This window comes from Ambystoma mexicanum, chromosome 7p (assembly GCF_040938575.1).
Source record: "Ambystoma mexicanum isolate Mex_15411 chromosome 7p, UKY_AmexF1_1, whole genome shotgun sequence".
NCBI lineage: Eukaryota > Metazoa > Chordata > Amphibia > Caudata > Ambystomatidae > Ambystoma > Ambystoma mexicanum.
In genome coordinates, this window is record NC_090939.1 from 879,456,804 (window position 1) to 879,477,251 (window position 20,448).

At 52.0% G+C, this 20,448-nt stretch overlaps 1 protein-coding gene across 2 annotated transcripts in view; it reads right to left on the reverse strand.

Moving 5' to 3' along the window:
- The window catches only part of UPF3A (UPF3A regulator of nonsense mediated mRNA decay), an 819,005-nt gene that overhangs the window by 557,982 nt on the left and 240,575 nt on the right, over positions 1 to 20,448 (reverse strand). The window lies entirely within an intron of this gene.

Sequence of the window (20,448 nt, forward strand, 5' to 3'; positions counted from 1 at the left end):
GGTGGTTCCAGGTGGAGCCATCTGTAATTTGTAACCGAATGAAATGTTTAACCCCTATGGAATTCACATGTCGCCAAACCCACTAACCTATCCCCATTCGCCACATATGTTTTGTGAACTGATGGTGACATCAGTTATGACGAGTTTTTAATACTTAAGCAATTGTTTTTGATTAACACATTGAGAGTAGCGAGATTTCAATACTTGTATGTAGTCCCGGCTTTGTCTTGATGTGAATAAAGCTGGGTTTTGTTGTGCACTTTGGTTACTCCGTCATTGAGTCTTGTTTGGACTGAGTTCGATACCTCTGGGCCTATCTGGGATTTTTGGGCCTCCTCAACATATGGTAGCAGAGGATGGTTAACTAATAGTCCCAGGCTGTTGAGGGGTCCCCGCCATGTGCCAGAGGACTGCAGTGGCGACCTGTGGAGAATGGAATCACGAGCAACAGAGAGAGGTCGACAGCCACCCCCTTTGAAGAGAAGTCCTGTCCGGTCCCCACAGGCCACCCCATAGGACGAGAACAGCAGCATGCTGATAGGGGAGACTCGACGCCACAGACATTCAGCCGATTCGTGGATGTGAGTATGACATAAACATGGCAAAACTGGTGCAGGAGTTTTTTGTATATTGTGGGGTTGTGAAGAAATAAGAGATTGAGAAAAAGAGATAGCTTCCAACAAGGGTTGGAAAAGATCACATGGTAAGCCTCATTATGGGGCAGTAATAAAGAGAAAAATCCCTCACAGCGAGTGAGAAGACAGCTGTATTGTATTGGTCTAATGATTGTTGGCGCCAGCCTTATGTTGTGAGATAGCTTAGGCTTTTATAAGTGGTTGTCTTTAAATTTGTGGAGGACTTGTAGTGGTGGTGTGGACCAAGAAGGGTGGTCCGGTGCGGGAGCAGCGAGGTGGGGCTGCTTGGGGCGGGTGTGGCTTTGTGGTGCTGATCAAACGCACGCATCCACTAGCAACCCTGGAATTCCCCGGGCTCGCCCTTGTCCCTCAACCCCATCCCATTCCTCATTCAGGTTCCGGGACTCACGTGTGCAGCCCCTGACTTCCCGTGTGCCAGCATGGTTCATCCGCAACGGTACACACTCTCGATTGCACCCGTTCCACTGGCATATCCCCTGGCGCCTAAGAGATCGACGATCCTGCAGTTCGCTTCCGCGTCGCGTGACTAGCGCTTCCCGCTCACGTGACTCCAGAACCCGTTCACGTGATGCGGTCCCGCGTCACGTGACAAGGAAGTAGTTCCGGTAGCGCCAGCATTTAAACAGAGTCGTCCGAAAACTCGATGCTTCACAGCTGTTTGTTACGACTCTGTCTGGCGTTTTGAATGCGATCGTTGTTTGGGTTCTGGAACTCGACCTCGGCTTAGGAACAAGGACTTCATTTGGAAAACTCATTGGCTATTGGCGTCTTGGATGAACATTGATCATTGACCGATTGTATTTGGATTATCCCTTGGCACCTTGTTCTTCTGATCCTCTTGTCAACTCTCTTCAAGCTACCTGGATCTGGATCCTTTTGATCAGGTGGGCTTGACTACCACACTCCTAACTGGGCTCATTTCTCCGCATTGGGGAGCGCTGCCCTTGTGAGTCCTGGAACCTCCAACCCTAAAGGGTCAGCAGCGCCATTTCTACCCTTTTTTGGTAAGCCCTTTCCACGCTTGTTTATACTGACTTGCTTACTGTGATTGCTGTTTTGGCTTGGTACTTAACTGGTGCTTTCTTTGCAGTGGCTTGGGGTCTCCAGAGGTTCATGGTTCCAGAAGTAACATCTCCCACCTGTGGCCTCAAGGGTTGCACAGGGAGCGACTTGGACTCTCTCTGTGCGACACTTAGGGACAGAGGTTTCTTCTGCCTACACGACAGTCAAGTCACAACAGACTGTGAAGCCACCCTGTCGTGTAGTCAATGGAGGGAGCCACGGACGACCCGATTGCCGCTATGGTCCAGGCCATCACCGTGTTACGTGCAGATATGGCCGCAGCCAACACTGCCATTCACCAACCTTTAGACAACATCCAAAGTACCAGACACCCCTTGCCTCCCGACTCAGAATTCGGGGACGCACCACCGGTCCTACAACCTACTCCACCCCCTGTTCCACCTCCCCATGGTACTCCCTTCCCGTTAGCGGCCCATGAGAGGTATCATGGGGACCCTCGAAAATTCAGGACCTTTCTTAATCAATGCAAGCTGCACTTTTTGTGCAGACCTCAGGCCTTCCCTGATTCAACGACTAAGGCTGCATTTACACTCTCACATCTAGCCGGCAGGGCCGCCGCCTGGGCCAACCCTCTGCTGGAGAACAACAACCCCGTTCTCTATGATTTCGACCTACTCATCACAGAAATGTCTTGGGTGGTTGACACCAGACACAAGGTTCAGTCCCGAGATTTAGAGCTCCTCGACTTGGGTCAGGGAAGGGTGTCCCTTATCGAGTATATAACATGATTCAACCAACTATCAGCAGAGACATCCTGGCCCGAAAGCAAGAAGGAGGTAGTGTTCTATAGAGGCCTAAATAACTCCATGAAGGATGCCCTTTCCGTCACCCCCTCACTACCAACGCCTTTTCAGGACCTGGTTGACTTGGTCCTCCAAGTGGATGCCCGCCGCTCTGAACGCAGAGCAGAGGTCGGTTTCGCTCACTCAACTGCCCCATCATCCGCTTCTTCTTCCTCAGACACAAGTCACGAACCCATGCAAATAGGGGGTATAAGAAGCCCTACCACCCCCATCGAGAGAGAACGCAGAAGGGTAGACAATGCTTGTTTTTATTGCGGCCTGATCGGCCATTTTGTTAAGGAATGTCCCCGTCGCCCAAAGCCAAAAACACTGGGTTTTCAGACTGCTCGATCCTAGAACCGGGGGATGGAACGAGCTCCTCTTGCTATACCCCGAACCCAATCCCAGCGTTTGGCCGCATCAGGCCCATCCACGTGCAGGCTGTTCTCCAACCCACACCTGGTATCATACATCCAGTCACTATCATAATCGATTCAGGGGCCATGGGCAACTACATTGATATCTCCCTAGCTCATGCTCTAAACCTGCCCCTTCTGAACAAGCCCAGACCAGAACCCATGCAGGAGGTTGACGGTACCTCATTGGTGTCCGGCCCCATTAAACAACAGACAGCACCATTACTCATGACAATACAATCTGTTCATAAAGAAACCTTAAGCTTTGACCTCATTTCCATGCCTCAGTTTGGCCTAATTTTGGGGATACCTTGGCTTGAAGAACATAACCCGCTAATTGATTGGAAAATAGGTTCGGTGCATTTTGAGTCAGACGTTTGCCAGAACTTCTGCCTTCCCGCAGTCACAAGAGACGACACGCCCGCCCAGGCCTTGGGAGCTATTGCTCATTTAGCACTAACCGATACCACTGAGCCACCGGCAGAACACCATGTGGAAGGGCTGGTCGCCACAAGTGTTCCCATACAATACCAGGAATATGCAGGGGTGTTGGACCGTGGATCCTTCTTCCACCACACCGCCCCTACGATTGTCCAATAGACCTGATCCCCGACACTACAGTTCTCACGGGTCTGATCTATTCCCTTTCTCCTACTGAAGACATAACCTTGAAGGAATATATCCAGAAAGCACTTTGTTTAGGTCATATATGTCCCTCCACTTCACCAGCGGCTAGTCCCATATTTTTTGTCCCCAAGAAAGAGGGTGATCTCCGTCCATGTGTGGACTAGCGTCGACTCAATGCAGTTACAAAAAAGAACCGGTATCCCATCCCCCTCATAACACTGTTATTCGATCGCCTGGCACATGTATACATTTTCACTAAGTTGGACCTACGCGGTGCCTACAATCTGGTCTGCATCCGCCCCGGAGACGAATGGAAGACTGCCTTTTGCACTCGTTATGGGCTGTACGAATATGCAGTCATGCCGTTTGGCCTGTGCAACGCCCCAGCCACGTTCCAGAGATTCATGAATGACATCTTTTGTGATATCCTGGACGTGTTTGTAGTGGTCTATCTGGATGACATCTTGATCTTTTCCCAGAATCTGGACAAACACGTACAGCATGTTCGTGAAGTGCTCTCGCGCCTGCAGAAACACTCCTTGTTCGCCAAGCCAGAGAAATGCCAGTTCCATGCTGATAGCGTGGAATTCCTTGGCTTCCACATCACGCCTGGTGGTCTGGCCATGAACTCATCTAAGGTGAGGGCCGTGTTAGACTGGCCCATTCCTACTACTCTAAAGGCGCTCCAATCATTCCTTGGCTTCGCCAACTTCTATAGGCGTTTTATCTCCGGGTTCTCTTCTGTAGTGGCTCCCCTCACTTCCTTAACCAGTCCCCATGCACCCTTTTTGTGGACAGAGGAACATCAGAAAGCCTTCGAGGCATTAAAGACAGCCTTTACCACTGCCCCTGTCCTCCAACACCCAGATCCGGAACTCCCTTTCGTCGTTGAAGCTGATGCCTCCTCCTTTGCCTTGGGTGCGGTACTATCACAAACCTGCCCCTCCACTGGTCGGTTACATCCCGTGGCCTTCCATTCCCGCAAATTCACTATGACTGAAACACACTATACAGTTACCGAGAAAGAACTGCTGGCAGTCATGATGCTTCCTTGTTTGGCGTCATCACCTCTTAGGTGCTAAGCACCGGATCACGGTATACTCGGATCACCAAAACCTACAAGATTTAGCCTCCCTAAAATGCGTCAACAGTAGGCAAGTAAGGTGGCACCTATTTTTTGCAACATTCGACTTCCATATTAAGCACCGATCGGGCTCTACCCACGGAAAGGCCGGTGCTTTATCACATTCTCCTGGGGGTGTTGCCTTGCCGGTGTATCCTGATACTCTCTTGGACTGCGGTAAGGCGGTTTGTTTATGCACTCCGTCCTTGCCCTTGTTGGAGGCTGTACGGAGCTGGGTGTCTCTTCACCCCGACCAATTGTCCGAGTGGGACCCTGTATTCCATGACAGTTTGCCCTTTGTCTTGGACCGTCTGTTCTTGCCCACCACAGACACCCGCAATATGGCCCTGGAATGGTCCCATGATGCCCCTGTTCATGGACACCCTGGCCAGCGGTGCACCTTGGCTCTGCTGAAACGTTGATGCTGGTGGCCGTCCATGAAGAGGGACGTGGAATGCTATGTCAATACCTGTACAGTCTGTGCACAATGCAAACACCGTAGGGGACGTCCCGTGGGTCTCCTGCTTCCTTTACCCATACCTCCCAAACCCTGGCATACACTAACCATGGATTTCGTCACAGATCTACCCAGGGTGCAGGGTTTCGATACCATATGGGTGGTTATAGACTCCTTTTCTAAAATGGCCCGCTTCATTCCCTGTAAAGGTATCCCCTCTGCTCCTGCACTGGCCAAACTTTTTTGAGGGCATATTTTGTCTATTTGGATTGCCTTCCGTTCTCATCTCAGACAGGGGTTCTCAGTTTACGTCCCGCTTCTGGCGGGCATTGACCAAGCTGCTTGGTATCGACGTTCGGTACTCCTCGGCCTATCACCCGGAGATGGATGGTCAGACCGAGAGGGTCAACCAGACCATGGAGCAGTACCTGCGTTGCCTGACCCTGCAGCAACAGACCACTTGGTTGCGGGTCGTGCACCTCGCTGAGTTCGCCTATAACAATACTGTCCATTCCTCCACAGGGTTCTCCCCTTTCTATGTCTTGTACGGCCAGCACCCCTGTGTCCTACCCATCCCTGACCTCCCATCTTCTGTCAATCCAGCCGCTTCTTCTTGTGTTAGGCACCTGTCCTCCATCCACGCTCAGACCTCGGCGCATCTTCTCTAGGCCCAGGCGTCCATAAAGGCTCAGGCGGATAGGAAGCGGGTGGTGGCCCTGACATCTGCGTCTGGTGGGTTGTCGCAAGCTCATGCCCCGCTTTGTGGGGCCTTATGTGGTTTCCCAGGTGATCAACCCGGTGGCTTATCGTCTTGTGCTCCCGGTGTCTTGGCGGGTTCACCGTGTTTTTCACGTCTCTTTGCTCAAACCTTGTCCCGGGTCCCTCCCGACTCCGTGCCCCTGTTGCCCCGGTGTCCCTGTCTTCTCGGGATGTGTTTGAGGTCTCTGGTATCTTGGGTTCCCGTGTGTGTAGGGGGCGTCTGCAGTATCTGGTTGACTGGTCTGGTTACGGGCCGGAGGAACGGTCTTGGGTCCCTGCTGTTGATGTCCACGCTCCCTGCCTGGTGTCCCGCTTTCATCGGTACAATCCTTCATGCCCACGGGGTCGTGGGCCTTTGGGGGGGGGGATCTGTCATGCATGCATCCACTAGCAACCCTGGAATTCCCCGGGCTCGCCCTTGTCCCTCAACCCCATCCCATTCCTCAGTCAGGTTCCGGGACTCACGTGTGCAGCCCCCGACTTCCCGTGTGCCAGCACGGTTCATCCGCAACGGTACACACTCTCGATTGCACCCGTTCCACTGGCATATCCCCTGGTGCCTGAGAGATCGACTATCCTGCAGTTCGCTTCCGCGTCGCGTGACTAGCGCTTCCCACTCACATGACTCCAGAACCCGTTCACGTGATGCGGTCGTGCGTCACGTGACAAGGAAGTAGTTTCGGTAGCGCCAGCATTTAAAAAGAGTCGGTCGGACACTCGATGCTTCACAGCTGTTCGTTACGACTCTGTCTGGCGTTTTGAATGCGATCGTTGTTTGGATTCTGGAACTCGACCTCGGCTTATGAACAAGGACTTCTTTTGGAAAACTCATTGGCTATTGGCGTCTTGGATGAACATTGATCATTGACCACGTACTGTCTCTTGGATTGTATTTGGATTGTCCCTTGGCACCTTGTTCTTCTGATCCTCTTGTCAACTCTCTTCAAGTCACCTGGATTTGGATCCTTTTGATCAGGTGGACTTGACTACCACACTCCTAACTGGGCTTGTTTATACTGTCTTGCTTACTGTGATTGCTGTTTTGGCTTGGTACTTAACCGGTGCTTTCTTTGCAGTGGCTTGGGGTCTCCAGAGGTTCATGGTTCCGGAAGTAACATCTCCCACCTGTGGCCTCAAGGGTTACACAGGGAGTGACTTGGACTCTCTCTGTGCGACACTTGGGGACAGAGGATTCTTCTGCCTACACGACAGTCAAGTCACAACAGAGTGACTCTGAAGGTGTGGTCTCGGAAAGAGAGGCAGAGCTGTCAATTTGTGGGGAAATATTGTTGGGGAGGGGTGCGTAAAGGAGGAAAAAAGGTGAGGGAGTTGAAAGCAGTGTTTATTGATCAGTGGTAAGTTGTGTTTTAGATTGTCATTATGGGAGACACTCTGATCATTCATTTGTGTAAGACACTTCCCAGATACAAGGACAACATTATTAAAAACCATACGGGAGGGACGGATTCCAAAATGGCCGCCTGCACTAGGTAGGCGTGCCGTTGGTGCTCTCCGGACCCGTTAGACGAAAGTGCCCACCACCCCATCTGCGGTCCGAGCTGCGACTCTACGAGGCTCCCAAGACTGCTACGGTGACGAAGGGAAGCCGGGCGAGCCAGCCAGCAAGGAGGAGCGGAGTGGATGATCCGGTGTCAGCAGGTCCGGCCGGGCGCTGGAAGCCGCTCGAGGAGCGTAGGCCAGCAGGGCCGAGAACGAAGGAGGCGGCGTCCCCCGGAGAGAGCGGAGCGGGTGCTCACGGGGGATCCCTCTGGCCGGACTGAGCACGGAGGGGAGCGGAGAGCTTAGAATCCCCGACCCGGTGCCGCCGAGGTGAAATCAGGAGGTGCGGCCTCGGGAGTTGTCCGCTCCGCCAGAGTGCCCTAGGCTGGAGATACACAAGGAGGCTTCTGCGGTCACGGCCCTGGTGGGGAAAGGAGGCCAACAGAGGCGTGCCAGGAGCGGCAAGGCAGGAGAGCAGCCCCGACTGGTCGGCGGACCCCCAGAGAGCGGCGGGGCGAGGTGCCCATACCCTGAAGTGGTGCGGTGCGGCTCCGGTGGGGCTAGAGGGAGAGTGGCGATGTGTTCAGGAAGCGGATTGCTGCCCTAGCTGCCACGGGTGCATCGAGGAGGCCCGGAGAGGGTCAGGACAGTGTGGCTTTGACGAAGACGATCTGGAGCCGAACCGGATTACCGCCCCGCATCCCTGGGGAGAGGAGGGACCGGCGAGGAGCGGGGCAGGCCGACATCTGGGCTGCGGCCTACGCTGAGGCCCTACAAACACACAAGGGCCCCTGCAGGGGAGTAGGAAGTACCCCCGGAGCCCGATCAGACAATGGACGCTCTCCCTTTGATCTGCGTGAGAGCAGGGGAGGACGGGAGCGGAGCGGCTTCGGCAGGGGCACCTGCCGGAGGAGGAGACCACCCCGGGAGCTAATGAGGAGGTGGGGGCCCGTCGGAGGCCTGTACATGTCTGTTCTGGGAATGGCGGAGTGAGGGGATCATGCCCTGCGGCCCCCCCCCTGACCGGTGGGTGAAGGGAGCAGCCCCGGAGTTAGAGAGGGGGAGCAGAGGCCCGAGAGGACGCGGAGAGCTGCGGTAGTTAATTTGGACTATGCGTGGGGCCCTGAGCGGGTCGGGGTGGGTTGCCGCTCTTCGGAAGAGTGGGGGGTGAGCGGGACCGCCACCCGCGCCCCTGTCCCAGCCCATCAGCAACTCTATTGAGTTTTCTCTTCGGACTGTCTAAGAGCTACGGAGGACTGGTGTGGAGTGGCGGTGGCGGTGGCGGAGCACTCCCGTGGGGAAAGGGGGAGCGCCATGGCTTCGAAACCCAAGGGAAAAGGGGGAAGAGGGATGCAGGCTCCGGGGGAGGCCCCGGGCACTCTTCAGGCGCTATGGCCAGCCCAGTCCACACGAGACGGTCCTGGGGCGTCACGGGGGCGAACAGGAGAAGACCCCACGCAAAATTAACTTGGTGAGGCGGCACTCATACCTCGGCAGGAACTTCTGGGGGAACTACATGCCCTGCAGGCAAATTTGGCAAAGACCTTCCAGGATCAATTCCAACTGATGCGCAATGATCTAAACGAAGCTATTGGGGAAATGAAACATGAACTCCGTAAACTGGGAGAAAGAACGGATACCCTGGAGAAAGGGCTTCAGGAGGTGGACGCAGACACCTCAGCTAATAGCGAGGCAATAGAAAGGCTGGACATTGCCACCAGAAACCTTGAAATTCAGATGGAGGACTTAGAAAACAGGTCCCGCAGGATCAATATAAGAGTGAAAATGCTGCCGGAAGCGGTGCCGGATAAGAATCTGAAAGCGGTGGTCCAGGGCATCTTTGCGAATATCCTGGAGGTGGGTGATCCGGAAAGCGTGGAACTTGATCGAGTGCATAGGACTGGGCGCCAGTCGAGAGGTCAGGCTGCGAGACCGAGGGATGTGCTCGCAGCTTTTACGAGGTACGCCCATAAGGAGGCGGTACTCAGGGCAGCCCGGCTCAAGGAACCAATTATGCATGAGGGCCACCAGATCGCTCTATTTCAGGACCTGGCGAATAGCACACTCTTGAAGAGGAGGCAAATGGCACCGCTGCTGAAGGTTCTCAATGAGAAATCAATCCGATACAAATGGACTTTCCCGTTTGGCCTGCTCTTTGATTGGGAGGGGACCCAAAGGCGGATTACCTCCCTACAGGAGGGGGCTGATCTTCTGCGTCTGGACCTAGAGGATACCCCGCCAGCCCCGAACCAGAAAGCGGGGAGTGGTCGTCCTAGACCTCGCCCATGGGAATGGTCGACAGTTGGGGACAAAAGAAGGAGAGAGGCCGGGAGGGGCGTCTCCTTGTCCAAGGGGGAACCCAGCGAAGCGCGGGGCGAGGAGGTGGCAGAGTCCTGATGGAGACAAGTACTAACAGGGGTGGTGGGCCTCTGAGAGGGAGATGCGACTGAACGGTTGCAGGTGGAGCAGCCAGGTTGGAACCATAAGGGCGATGTCGCCTGAGGTGGGAGCGGGGTGAGCGCGGGAGAGTTTGCGCCTTCTGGGGAGGGGTGGGGGGGGTCAGGGGGGGAAAAGAAGGGGATTGGCGACTAGTGAGGGATAGGGGGACAAGCAAATGGGCACTCCAGTGTAGCAATAACCTTTCTATGGGTAATTCCTGAAGTGGCTGACACATAATGTGAGAGGGCTAAACACCCCTCTTAAAAGGAAGAAGTTGGAGCACTTCGCCCAGAAGGAAAAACCAGATTTCATGGGGCTCCAGGAAACGCACTTGTTGCGGAAGGATCAGGGCAGGTTGCGATTAAGAGGTTTTGATCAAATTCTCCATGCTTCTGCCCAAAGCAAATCAAAGGGAGTGGCACTGGCCATCCGCAACACGGTGGGCTTCGCAGCATGTGAGGTGACCAGGGATAAGGAAGGGAGGTTTATAGTGGTCAGGGGGAAGTTGTTAGAGGCTCCCTATACACTAGCCGTGGTTTATGCTCCCAACACCGGTCAGGAACAGTTCCTGCTACGGATCTTGGAGGTGCTAGAGGAACGGAGCTGGGGTCCGATTGTTTTACTGGGGGACTTGAATATCGCATGGGACAGGGACAAGGACAGGACCGGGGGACGAGGGGGAAGGGGAGGAGGGGGGGGGCAACAATGTCTGGGGAATTGAAGGAGAGGATTGGCAGGATGGGGCTACGGGATGTTTGGAGGGAAATGAAAGGAGACGAAGAGGGATATACCTTTGTGTCGGGAGTCCATGGATCCCAATCAAGAATCGATTATATATGGGTGTCAGCTGGTCTCATGGGGAAGGTTCGAGAGGTCTGTACGGGACCAATAGGGATAGCAGATCATAAGACGGTCTCTATGGCCTTGGAGCTGGGTCGTAGGGTAAAGGGGATTTGGAGCTGGAAACTTCCCAGGGCATTACTGAGAGACCCGGACATCCGGGGGCAGATTGAGGAGAGAATCAGGGACTTCTTTGAGATCAATCGGAAGGGGGACACGGGGGAGGGGATAAGGTGGGATGCATTTAAGGCCACCCTGCGGGGGGAGTTTTTTGCGGCATTGGCCCATCGAGCGAAACAACTACGGGCTCTGGAGGCTCAGTTAGAAGCAGAAGTGGAAATGGCTAGGCAGGCAGCGGGGTGTACCCCTCCAGGAAGGCCATGCGAGCCTATAGGAAGGCGTTGGGGCAATTGGAGCTTCTACGCACGAAAAAGGCGGAAGGAGCTCTGCTGGCCGTGTGACAGAAATTTTATGCTAGGGCAAATAGATCTGGTGCACTCTTGGCGCGTCTGTTGGGAGGTAGGAGGGCGAGGAACGCGATCACGGCACTGAAGGCAGATGCGGGGGTCAGAGTTACGAGGCAGGAGGACTTACAGGAGGCTCTAGCTGAATATTATGAGGCCCTATATACTTCGCAGCATCCCTGCAGTAATGTGCAGGAACAATTCCTGCAACGAGTGCAATTGGGGGTAATTAGTAGGGAGACGAGGGACACACTTAATAAAGAAATTACAGAGGAGGAGGTAAGAGGGGTGATTAGAGATCTCCAGGTACATAAAGCTCCTGGCCCGGATGGTTACACTGCAGCCTTCTACAAGCGGTTTATCTCACAGCTGGCCCCACATTTGATGTCACTATATAATTCCTTCCGTCGATCTGGTAGAATCTCCCCTTCTATGGAAGAAGCTAAGGTTACCCTCATTCTCAAACCCAATAAAATCCCGGAGGAGAGGTCGTCCTACCGCCCAATAGCGTTGATCAATATCGACGCTAAGATTTATACTAAGATTTTGGCGAAGAGGCTTGACTCCGTCCTCCCAAAGTTGATACTCCCGGAACAAGCCGGGTTCATTAGGGGAAGGCAGACGGCGGATAATATCCGGCGAGTGGCCCACATAGTCGAAAAAGTGAATAAAACGAACACTCCAGCGGTCCTGGTGGCATTGGACACGGAAAAGGCGTTTGACCGTGTGGAGTGGACGTTTCTCTTCCGGGTATTGGTGAGGATGGGTTTCGGGGGAGAGTTTATGTCCATGGTTAAGGCTAACTACCGGAGCCCTACGATTAGAGTGATGGTAAATGGGACACCCTCGAGGCGGGTGCACCTGCAGAGAGGGACGAAGCAGGGCTGCCCACTCTCCCCATTACTCTTTGCGTTATATCTTGAACCGCTTTTACAGGCCATCAGGGAATCCGGGGAGATCCGGGGCGTTCCTTTTGGAGGGGTGCAGCACAAGGTGGCGGCCTTTGCCGATGACATTCTGCTTATGCTGACAACTCCAAGTGCTTCCCTGGGCGCTAGTGTAGCCTTGCTGGAGACGTTTGGAGAAGCTTCAGGATTAAAAATTAATGTGAGCAAGTCGGAGATCATGAATCTTTCGTTAGGCTTGGCGGAGCGGGTTAGTCTGGGCAGAGGCACTCTCTTTCGTTGGAGCCCGGGGGGAATTCGATACCTGGTGGTTAGGATCACGGCCACTTTGGACGGTTGGTATGCAGCGAACTTTCCCCCGCTGCTCAGGGCAATCAAGAGGGACTTTCAGAGGTGGAAAGACTTGAAGGTATCATGGCTGGGGAGGTTAGCAGCTGTAAAGATGGTCATACTCCCGCGGCTTCTATACTTCTTTCAGGCGATTCTGCAGCCGGTCCAGGGGAGCTTTTTCAAGGAGCTGGACACACTAACTAGGCATTTTATCTGGGAAGGGAGAAGGCCCAGGGTGGGGTTCAGGCTTCTGAGGGCGCCAAAGGATGAGGGAGGTCTGGCGTTTCCGGACTTTCGGCGGTATTATGAGGCAACTCAACTCCGCGTCATTAGGGAGTGGTTGCAGGATGGGGAAGACATGCAGGACAAGCTATGGGTGCGGATGGATAGGGCGGTGGCACATCATAGCTTAGCTGAAGTGCTGTGGCTTCCGCAGGTGCATAGACCCAGTCATTTGTATCAAAGTACCATCACCAAACTTATGGCAGACACCTGGGACAGGCTGGCCGGCTGTGTAGGGATTACAACATTTCCATCCCCCTTCACCCCCATTTTCAACAATGGGGACTTTACCCCGGGCCTGGAGAAGGGAGCCTTTACAGAGTGGCGGGAAGGAGGGTGTAAGAAACTGTGTGATATGTTCCGGGAGGGGGAGGTATTATCCTTTAATGAATGCAAGAGGGATTTCTCTATACGGGAGCTCGGAAGGCTTCGGTACGCACAGATACGCCATTGGGTACTTCAGCCGGAGGTTAGAGCAGCGGCCACAAGAGTCCCAATTCAGTTTGAGAAATTCTTACTGACCAATGATGGATCGAAAGGCCTCATCTCTAATATATATAAAATTCTAGTCGCCGCACAGGCAAGACCGCAATGGGCTTACATGCGGGAATGGGAACAGGTCTTGGGACGGGAGATGGGTAGAGATGAGTGGGAAAGGCTGTGGAGGAGGATACCCAAACTAGCCAGGGCGTCCCAATTACAAGAAGCATGGTACAAGATACTGATGAGGTGGCATTACACCCCGGCCCAACTCCGCAGATATTACCCTACAAGGTCCGGGGCATGCTGGAGAGGCTGTGGTCTTTTGGGTACGGCGGGACATGTTTGGTGGGACTGTCCGGAGATCAAACCCTTTTGGGCAGACATACGGGAGGCACAGGAACAGGCGTTTGGCCGGGGCGATGATAGAACTCCAATGCAGATCCTTCTGGGAATCAAGGCGGCCTCGGGGGCGGTGGAAGCAAGGGGAAGGGAAAAAGCCAAAACAATTTTGACTCGGGCAGCTATGCAATTAATAGCGCAAAGATGGAAAAGCCCTGAGGTGCCCAAGTGTCAAGATTGGCTGCGGAAGGTTTGGGAAATTGTGGCCTTGGAATGGGCGACCTATGCCATGAATGATAGGGTGCAGTCCTTCGCGGCGGAATGCGGGGAAGTCCTATCTGTGTTAAGAGATGACTTTAGGGTGATGTGGTGCCAGCAACGCTTGAGACTCTTGGAGCTACAATGAACATGGAGATTCGGTCTGGAGGAGAGGACAGCAATACGTTTTTAGGCTAGTCGCCGAGGGGGGAGGGGAAAGAGGGAGGGAGGGCTGGGGGGGTTGTTTTTCGTGCTGTTTGACCTGTTGTAAAATGCCAATAAAAAGAGTTAATAAAAAAATAATAAAAAAACCATACGGAATGGGTTAAAGATATGGTGGGCATGATGTTTGTGCCCTGGCCACAAGAAGGCACTCGTTCAAAAACAGTATTGCAAAACATGTGCACATATTTACATGCCACTCATAAGGGAAAACAGTTAAAGAACAGGCTAGGCATACTTGAGCTGTGGAAAATATTCGAGGAACCGAGGCAGAGCCAAGTACGAAGAAATGGATGCTTAACCAGCATGACGAGGGATGTATGATGCCTACGCCTACGGCTCCTCCTTCTCCTCCTCAGTGCAGTGATTCGTCCTCGACAGTACAGGAGTTATGCCCATTACAAGCAGTGGCAGGGTATATTAATCCCACATTTCCGCCCCACGCCTATATTGATGAAGAAATTATAAGTGGAGATAAATTAAGCAAACAAAGACCATTGTCCACGCACGTAGAATATGACAAGCACTGCAGTGTGCAAGCAAAACTAACAGAAGCAGAGGAGGAGGTGCAGAGAGAGAGAGTCAAGGGGACAGGGTGGAGACAGTAATTGTGCCAAACAAATGGATAGGTGGGCAAATAATACTTAAATTCGATGGTAAGGGTATCAATTATTTTAATGAGAAGGGGAGGAAGAGAACAAAAGGAGAAGGGAGCAATGGAAAAGAGATAAGTGGAAAGACAAAGAGAGGAAAAGGGAAGGCAGAATAGACGGGAGGAAGATAAGGAAAAACTAAAGAAACAGGAAGAGAGCAAAGAAAAGAGAGGAAGAAAAAGAAAAGGAAAGGAGACAAAATCATGAAAGGGAAAAAGAAGTTTAGAGAGACTTTGCAGGGAAGTTGATGAGATCATGAGGAAACACAGAGGAATAGAAAAGGTAGAGGAAGACATTTGGAGAAAAAGAAGAAAGAGTAACAGTCTACCCTGGAACAGCGGGGATGCCACCAATACAAAGGGAAGATGGGGAACGTATCAGCAAAAGGGTAGCAGAGATGTATTACTAGAGGTAAGCAGTGGAAAATATAGGACATATCCCCTTGAAAGACTAGATTTTGAGGACAGAAAGGATGAAGAGTATGAAGAAAGCAAAGACACAATGTTGGAAGATGAAGAGGATGAGAGCGGGAAAGAAGAGGCTACACAAGCCCAATCTAATGGCACGAGTGTAGGGAGAGAGGTGGCTTGGTCAGAATTCGAGGAGCTGGCGGTAAGGCCGGAACCTATAAACAATCTGTGGCTCCCAGAGATGAGTCTGAATGGGGCAGAGAGGGAGACTACATACATAAATAGACTACGAGATTTCCCGGGTCGAAAGAAAGCTAACCCAATGGAAGTACCAAAAAGAAAGAAGGGCGTGATAGCACCCTTACGTTACACTGGATTGACACAATTTCCTTTATTACAGAAAGGCCAAGGACTAGCGCAGTATATATCGTGGCTTCAGATGGATAAAAATAATTTGATTTACAAGTTACCATCGCTTACATCAGGGAAGTGTATCTATGCGTTAGAAAGAGAGACGGCGAGGGATTCCAAGATGGCCACCGGGAAAAGAGCTGCGTGAAACAGCTTTTTCGTCCTCCGGGACCTAAATTCATGAAACAGCTGTGAAAAGCCCTCCCCAAGCCCTGAAACTGGAACGGATCAGAGTGGTACACTGTCTGCCGGCAACCGGACAAAAGAATTTCGGATTGTGCAATCCAGGGCCAGGGATAAGGATAAGGAGAAGTCTGGGTGCACATCGGAGATATCGGAGCGGAGATGGAGAACCCCATGGGAAGCTTTACCGGCCCCCACGGTAGCAGCAGAAGAGGATGCATGAAAATATACTTTTTCCACCAGTGGGGGCGATTGGACCTCTCTTCCCAGGAAGCAGCAAGTGAAACGAAGCAGGCCCACTGGAGAATTGTGGAGACAGCCAGGAAGGGAAGCCGGCACACCGCAGTTAGCAAAGCGGAGCACAGCAGGCGAGAAAGCGGTATGGAGGGAACAGTCAGGGGTGCGGTGCCCAGCCCCTTACACCGGGGAGAGCAACGACAAGTAAGAAGAGCGGTGATACCTGGACGCCCGGCTGTCCACCCCTTGGTGCCTAAGAAGGGAAGATCCTGAATCGATGCCCACCGCAGATTCACAACAGGCCCACATAGAACGGGGGACTTGGGTGCCTGCCCCGTCCCCCGCAGCCTCATCAGGAGGCGATCCCGAACTGAGGCCCACTGCTGAGTCACTACAAGCTAACATCTGACAGGCAGTCAGCAGAGACCACGCGGGTGAAAAACGTTGGTTGTAATAACGCTAAACCGGGATTCCCATCAGTCCATAGTGCGTTGGGGGAACTGGGAAGCCAGCAGTAAATTTCACAGGAGCCACCAGCAAATCATTAGGGCTCACCAGTACCACCTCAGGAAACCAACTAACCACGAACTCTTACCACTATGCATTCTGCCAGCAACAGTCATTGCACCAGTTTGATACCAGCTATAAAATGCATGCGGGAAATAGAACTCAACATGGAAGGATCAACACTGGATGGGGGGCGAGCCGGCCCTATAAGGCTCCTGCCCTTTGATGCTGGAAAGTTGACTGCTAATGAGTGACCAGTCGGGAAACCATTAGCCTCAAACTTGGTGAAGACAAGAGAAAGGACAGAGCAACATTTTGGAGGCTTCCAGAGTGCGCAGAGGGAGACCAACGCACAGGGAGAGAGTAAGTGCTTTGGCACAGAGAGTCTGGAAGAGAACACGCTCCCGCTGGAGACAGTGGAGGGTAGGCGCCACTCACAAGCATCGGGCACCCTCTGCTAGGGAGCAAGGGGAGCAAAAAGGACACTGGGCTGTCCTGCAGAGCAAGGGAGATGTCAGCAAGGGACAAGGGCATCCAGGGCCCCCACAGAAATTGTGTAACAAGAGTCAAGGCAAGGAAGAAGGAGTTCAGGTCACGTCTGTCTTGGCGAAATATCACCTGGAGATCAGTAAGGGAGAACCCCCAAGGGGTAAGATGTCCAAAACCAAAGGGAAAGATGGCCAAAATCAGCAAAAAGACACAACAGGGCAACTTGCAAAAACTGTGGAGTAAGGAGGGGGACCCAAACGGAAGAGGATCAGGACCTGCACAGACCTTCTGAAGGCGACTACCAAGTCACGTTTAGCAACGAGCAGGTAGTCTCGCTGGAGGTCCTCCAACAGTGCTTCCAAGACTTTGGGGACAAGAAAGTCAATACTATACAAACACAAATGAACGAAATGAGGGAGGAACTGTCCATTGCTCTACACGAGGTAAAAGGAGACATGAACAAACTGGAAGAGAGAGGGGACGCCACAGAAAATGCTTTTCAGGAAATAGCAGATGATACGAAGAAAATAGACGAGCTAGTGGAGCACCTGTCAAGAGTGCGCAAAACCTAGAGATCCAAAGCGAAGACCTTGAGAACCGGTCAAGGAGATCAAATATATGGATAGAGGGCAGTCTGAGGAAGTTGGCGACAAGGACCTAAACTTAATAATTAAACAGGTGTTTGCAGACTTAATAGATATTGAAGACGAGGCTGGGGTGGACAGGGTGCACAGAGTCGTACCAAAGAGAAACAAACCAGGAACAGGGCCCAGGGACATGCTTTTCACCCTACATAGCTATGAACAGATGGAAAGGGTTCTGGCAGTGGCGTTGAAAGCACGGACAGTCACGTACAATGGGTCTAACCTACAACTTTACCAAGGCCTTGCTCAAATAATGCTAGTTAAGAAGAAAAGAATGGGCACAGTGGTCACAGCTTTGAGGAAAAGTGATAAACGTTACAGGTGGACCTTCCCTTTCGGACTCCTGTTTGAATGGAACGGGAGACAGCACTAGATCACCACGTGTGAGGAAGGGATGAGAATAATAGGAAGTGAGGATGAGGAGGAACACAGGGGAGCTCAAGTGCTAACAAGAGAACCAATCAAGAGAAAGCAGTGGGAATGGACCAAATATATATTGAAGAAATCCAGGGGGAAAAGGGCACCAACGGCCCACCTAGATACTCTGACGAGGTAACGGAGGGAGAAGAGTAGCATACAATGGAAAAAGACACCAAGTCAAAATGAAGCTCTAAATCCCAATCAAAGAAATCAAAGACCAGCCTGGGGAGGGTGGTCCAAAAGGAGGTACCGGGGGAGGGAAAGGGGAAATCATACATGGATCTGGCCGATCCGCATAGGGAACCACTGGGAAGGAGTATGGCTCAACTTCCGAGAAGGAGGTTCAGAGGGGGTATAGATCTGGGGGGATGAAGCTGGTTGAGCACGCCCAGTGAGGGGAGGAAGGAGGCTGAGGGGGAAGGGAATGGGGAAGACAGAGGGAGGGTTGGAGGGGGCGGGGAGGGGTGTCACATCCGTATTCCACCTACAGCGGTAGCACATAGACAAACAGACTTTGACCATGGCTAGGGGGGATAATCTCAAGATCACCTCTTTGAACATAAGGGGAATAAACACCCTGGTGAAAAGAAAAAATTGGAGCAAATTCTAGGGATGGTTGGGCCGGGAATAGTAGCCCTTCGGGAAACGCATATCCACAAGCAGGATAAGCATGGAGTAAAAATAAGGGGATATTGCTAAATGTTTCAAGCCAATGCAGCAGGAAAGACGGGGGGTGCTGATAGCCCTAGGGGATGCATTGGGGTTCCAAATGATTGCTTCGGAGATAGACTCTAAGGGTCGTTATTTGGCAATAAACCTCCAAGTGGGTGGGGGGGCATTTATGGTAGCAAATATATACGCCCCAAACTCGGGACAAGACAGATTTCTGAGGCAAACATCGAATAAAGGTTATATAATGTTAGTGGGTGATTTTAATATAGCCTGAGACCCCAGCCAAGACATAAGTGCAAGGATTTTTCATAACCAGGGCAAGCCCTCGGAGTTAAATGACAAAATATCTCTATTGGCGTTAGTAGACGGGTGGAGGGAAAAGCGAGGGAACAAAAAGGGGTACACATTCTACTCCCATGTGCACAGAACCTTCTCTAGAATTGACTATGCCTGGGTGTCAAGGTCCTTACTGGGAATAGTGACAGAAATAAAAGTGGGTGCTATCACTGTCACATCACGCTCCCATAACACTGTCAATAAATTTGGGCTACGGCTCGACCGGGTTGTGGACGTGGCGGTACCCAGCTCACATTCTTAAGGACGAGATCCTGAGGGCGGAGGTAAGAGAAAACATAGGGGAGTACTTTCTCAACAACAGTTTCGGAGGAACAAGTTAACAAATGGTATGGGATGCTTTTACAGCCACCTTGAGAGGGACACTCATAGCACTGAAATATCGAAGGGATGAGCAATTGAGACTGGAAAGGGAGCTGGAGGGCAAGCTGAAATAAATAATGGTCCATATGACAGAAGGGGTAGGAGGGTTAATTAAGAGCGAGTACCGGCTTACAAAAGGGCCAACTTGAAGTCCTGCAAACGAAAGCAGCAGAGAGATCCCTAGCATACCTCAGACAGAGATATTACATTAAGACTAATAAGGCAGATCGCCTACTGGAAAGGATGCTGAGGAAGCAAGAGATTTCAAGAACCATAATAAATGGGGGTAAGAAAAGTTCAGCCCACCCCGACATTATGAAACAATTCACAAGATAGTACTCCGCTTTATATAAGACAGCCTCCCCACAGATCAAGCCCAGATAAAAAACCTAGAGTCATGTATTCAAAACAAGATCACAAAGCTAGAAAGGGACGAAATGGAGGTGATGTAACACTGACGGAAGTTAGGGCGGCCTTAGTAAGTCTACCAAAGGGAAAAGCCCCGGGCCCCGAAGAATACTCGGCAGACTTCTATATAACATTCAGGGAAACGTTGATACCACACTTGGTACAGATTTTTAATTCCTTCGGGGGGTAAGGGAGGTATTACAAATTCAATGGAGGAGGCCAAGGTGGTGCTATTACCGAAGCCGGGGAAAGATAACACCCGGTATGGGTCCTACAGGCCAGTAGCTCTAATCAATATTGATGTAAAAATCTACACGAAAACTTTTGCGAATCGCCTAGAGCGGCTCCTCCCAAAACGTATTGAACCGGACCAGTCCGGCTTTATAGATGGCAGACAGACCAGTGACAATACTCGACGGGTCAGTCATTTTATAGAAAAGGCCAACCAATCGGCGATCCCGGCCCTTATCCCAGTCCTAGACGCTGAAAATGAGTTTGACAGGGTGGAATGGCGATTGTTTTTTCACACCATGGAAAAGATGGGATTTGGGGCTAAATATTTAGCAATGATAAAAGCTAATTACCGAAAACCTAGGTTGCACCTGGCAATTAATAGCCAGCTCTCTGAGAGCATCCTGGTAACGAGAGGCACGAAGCAAGGCTGTCCGTTCTCCCAGCTGCTTTACGCTATGCAGCTGGAGCCCCTCCTTACCACTATTAAATCCAACCAGG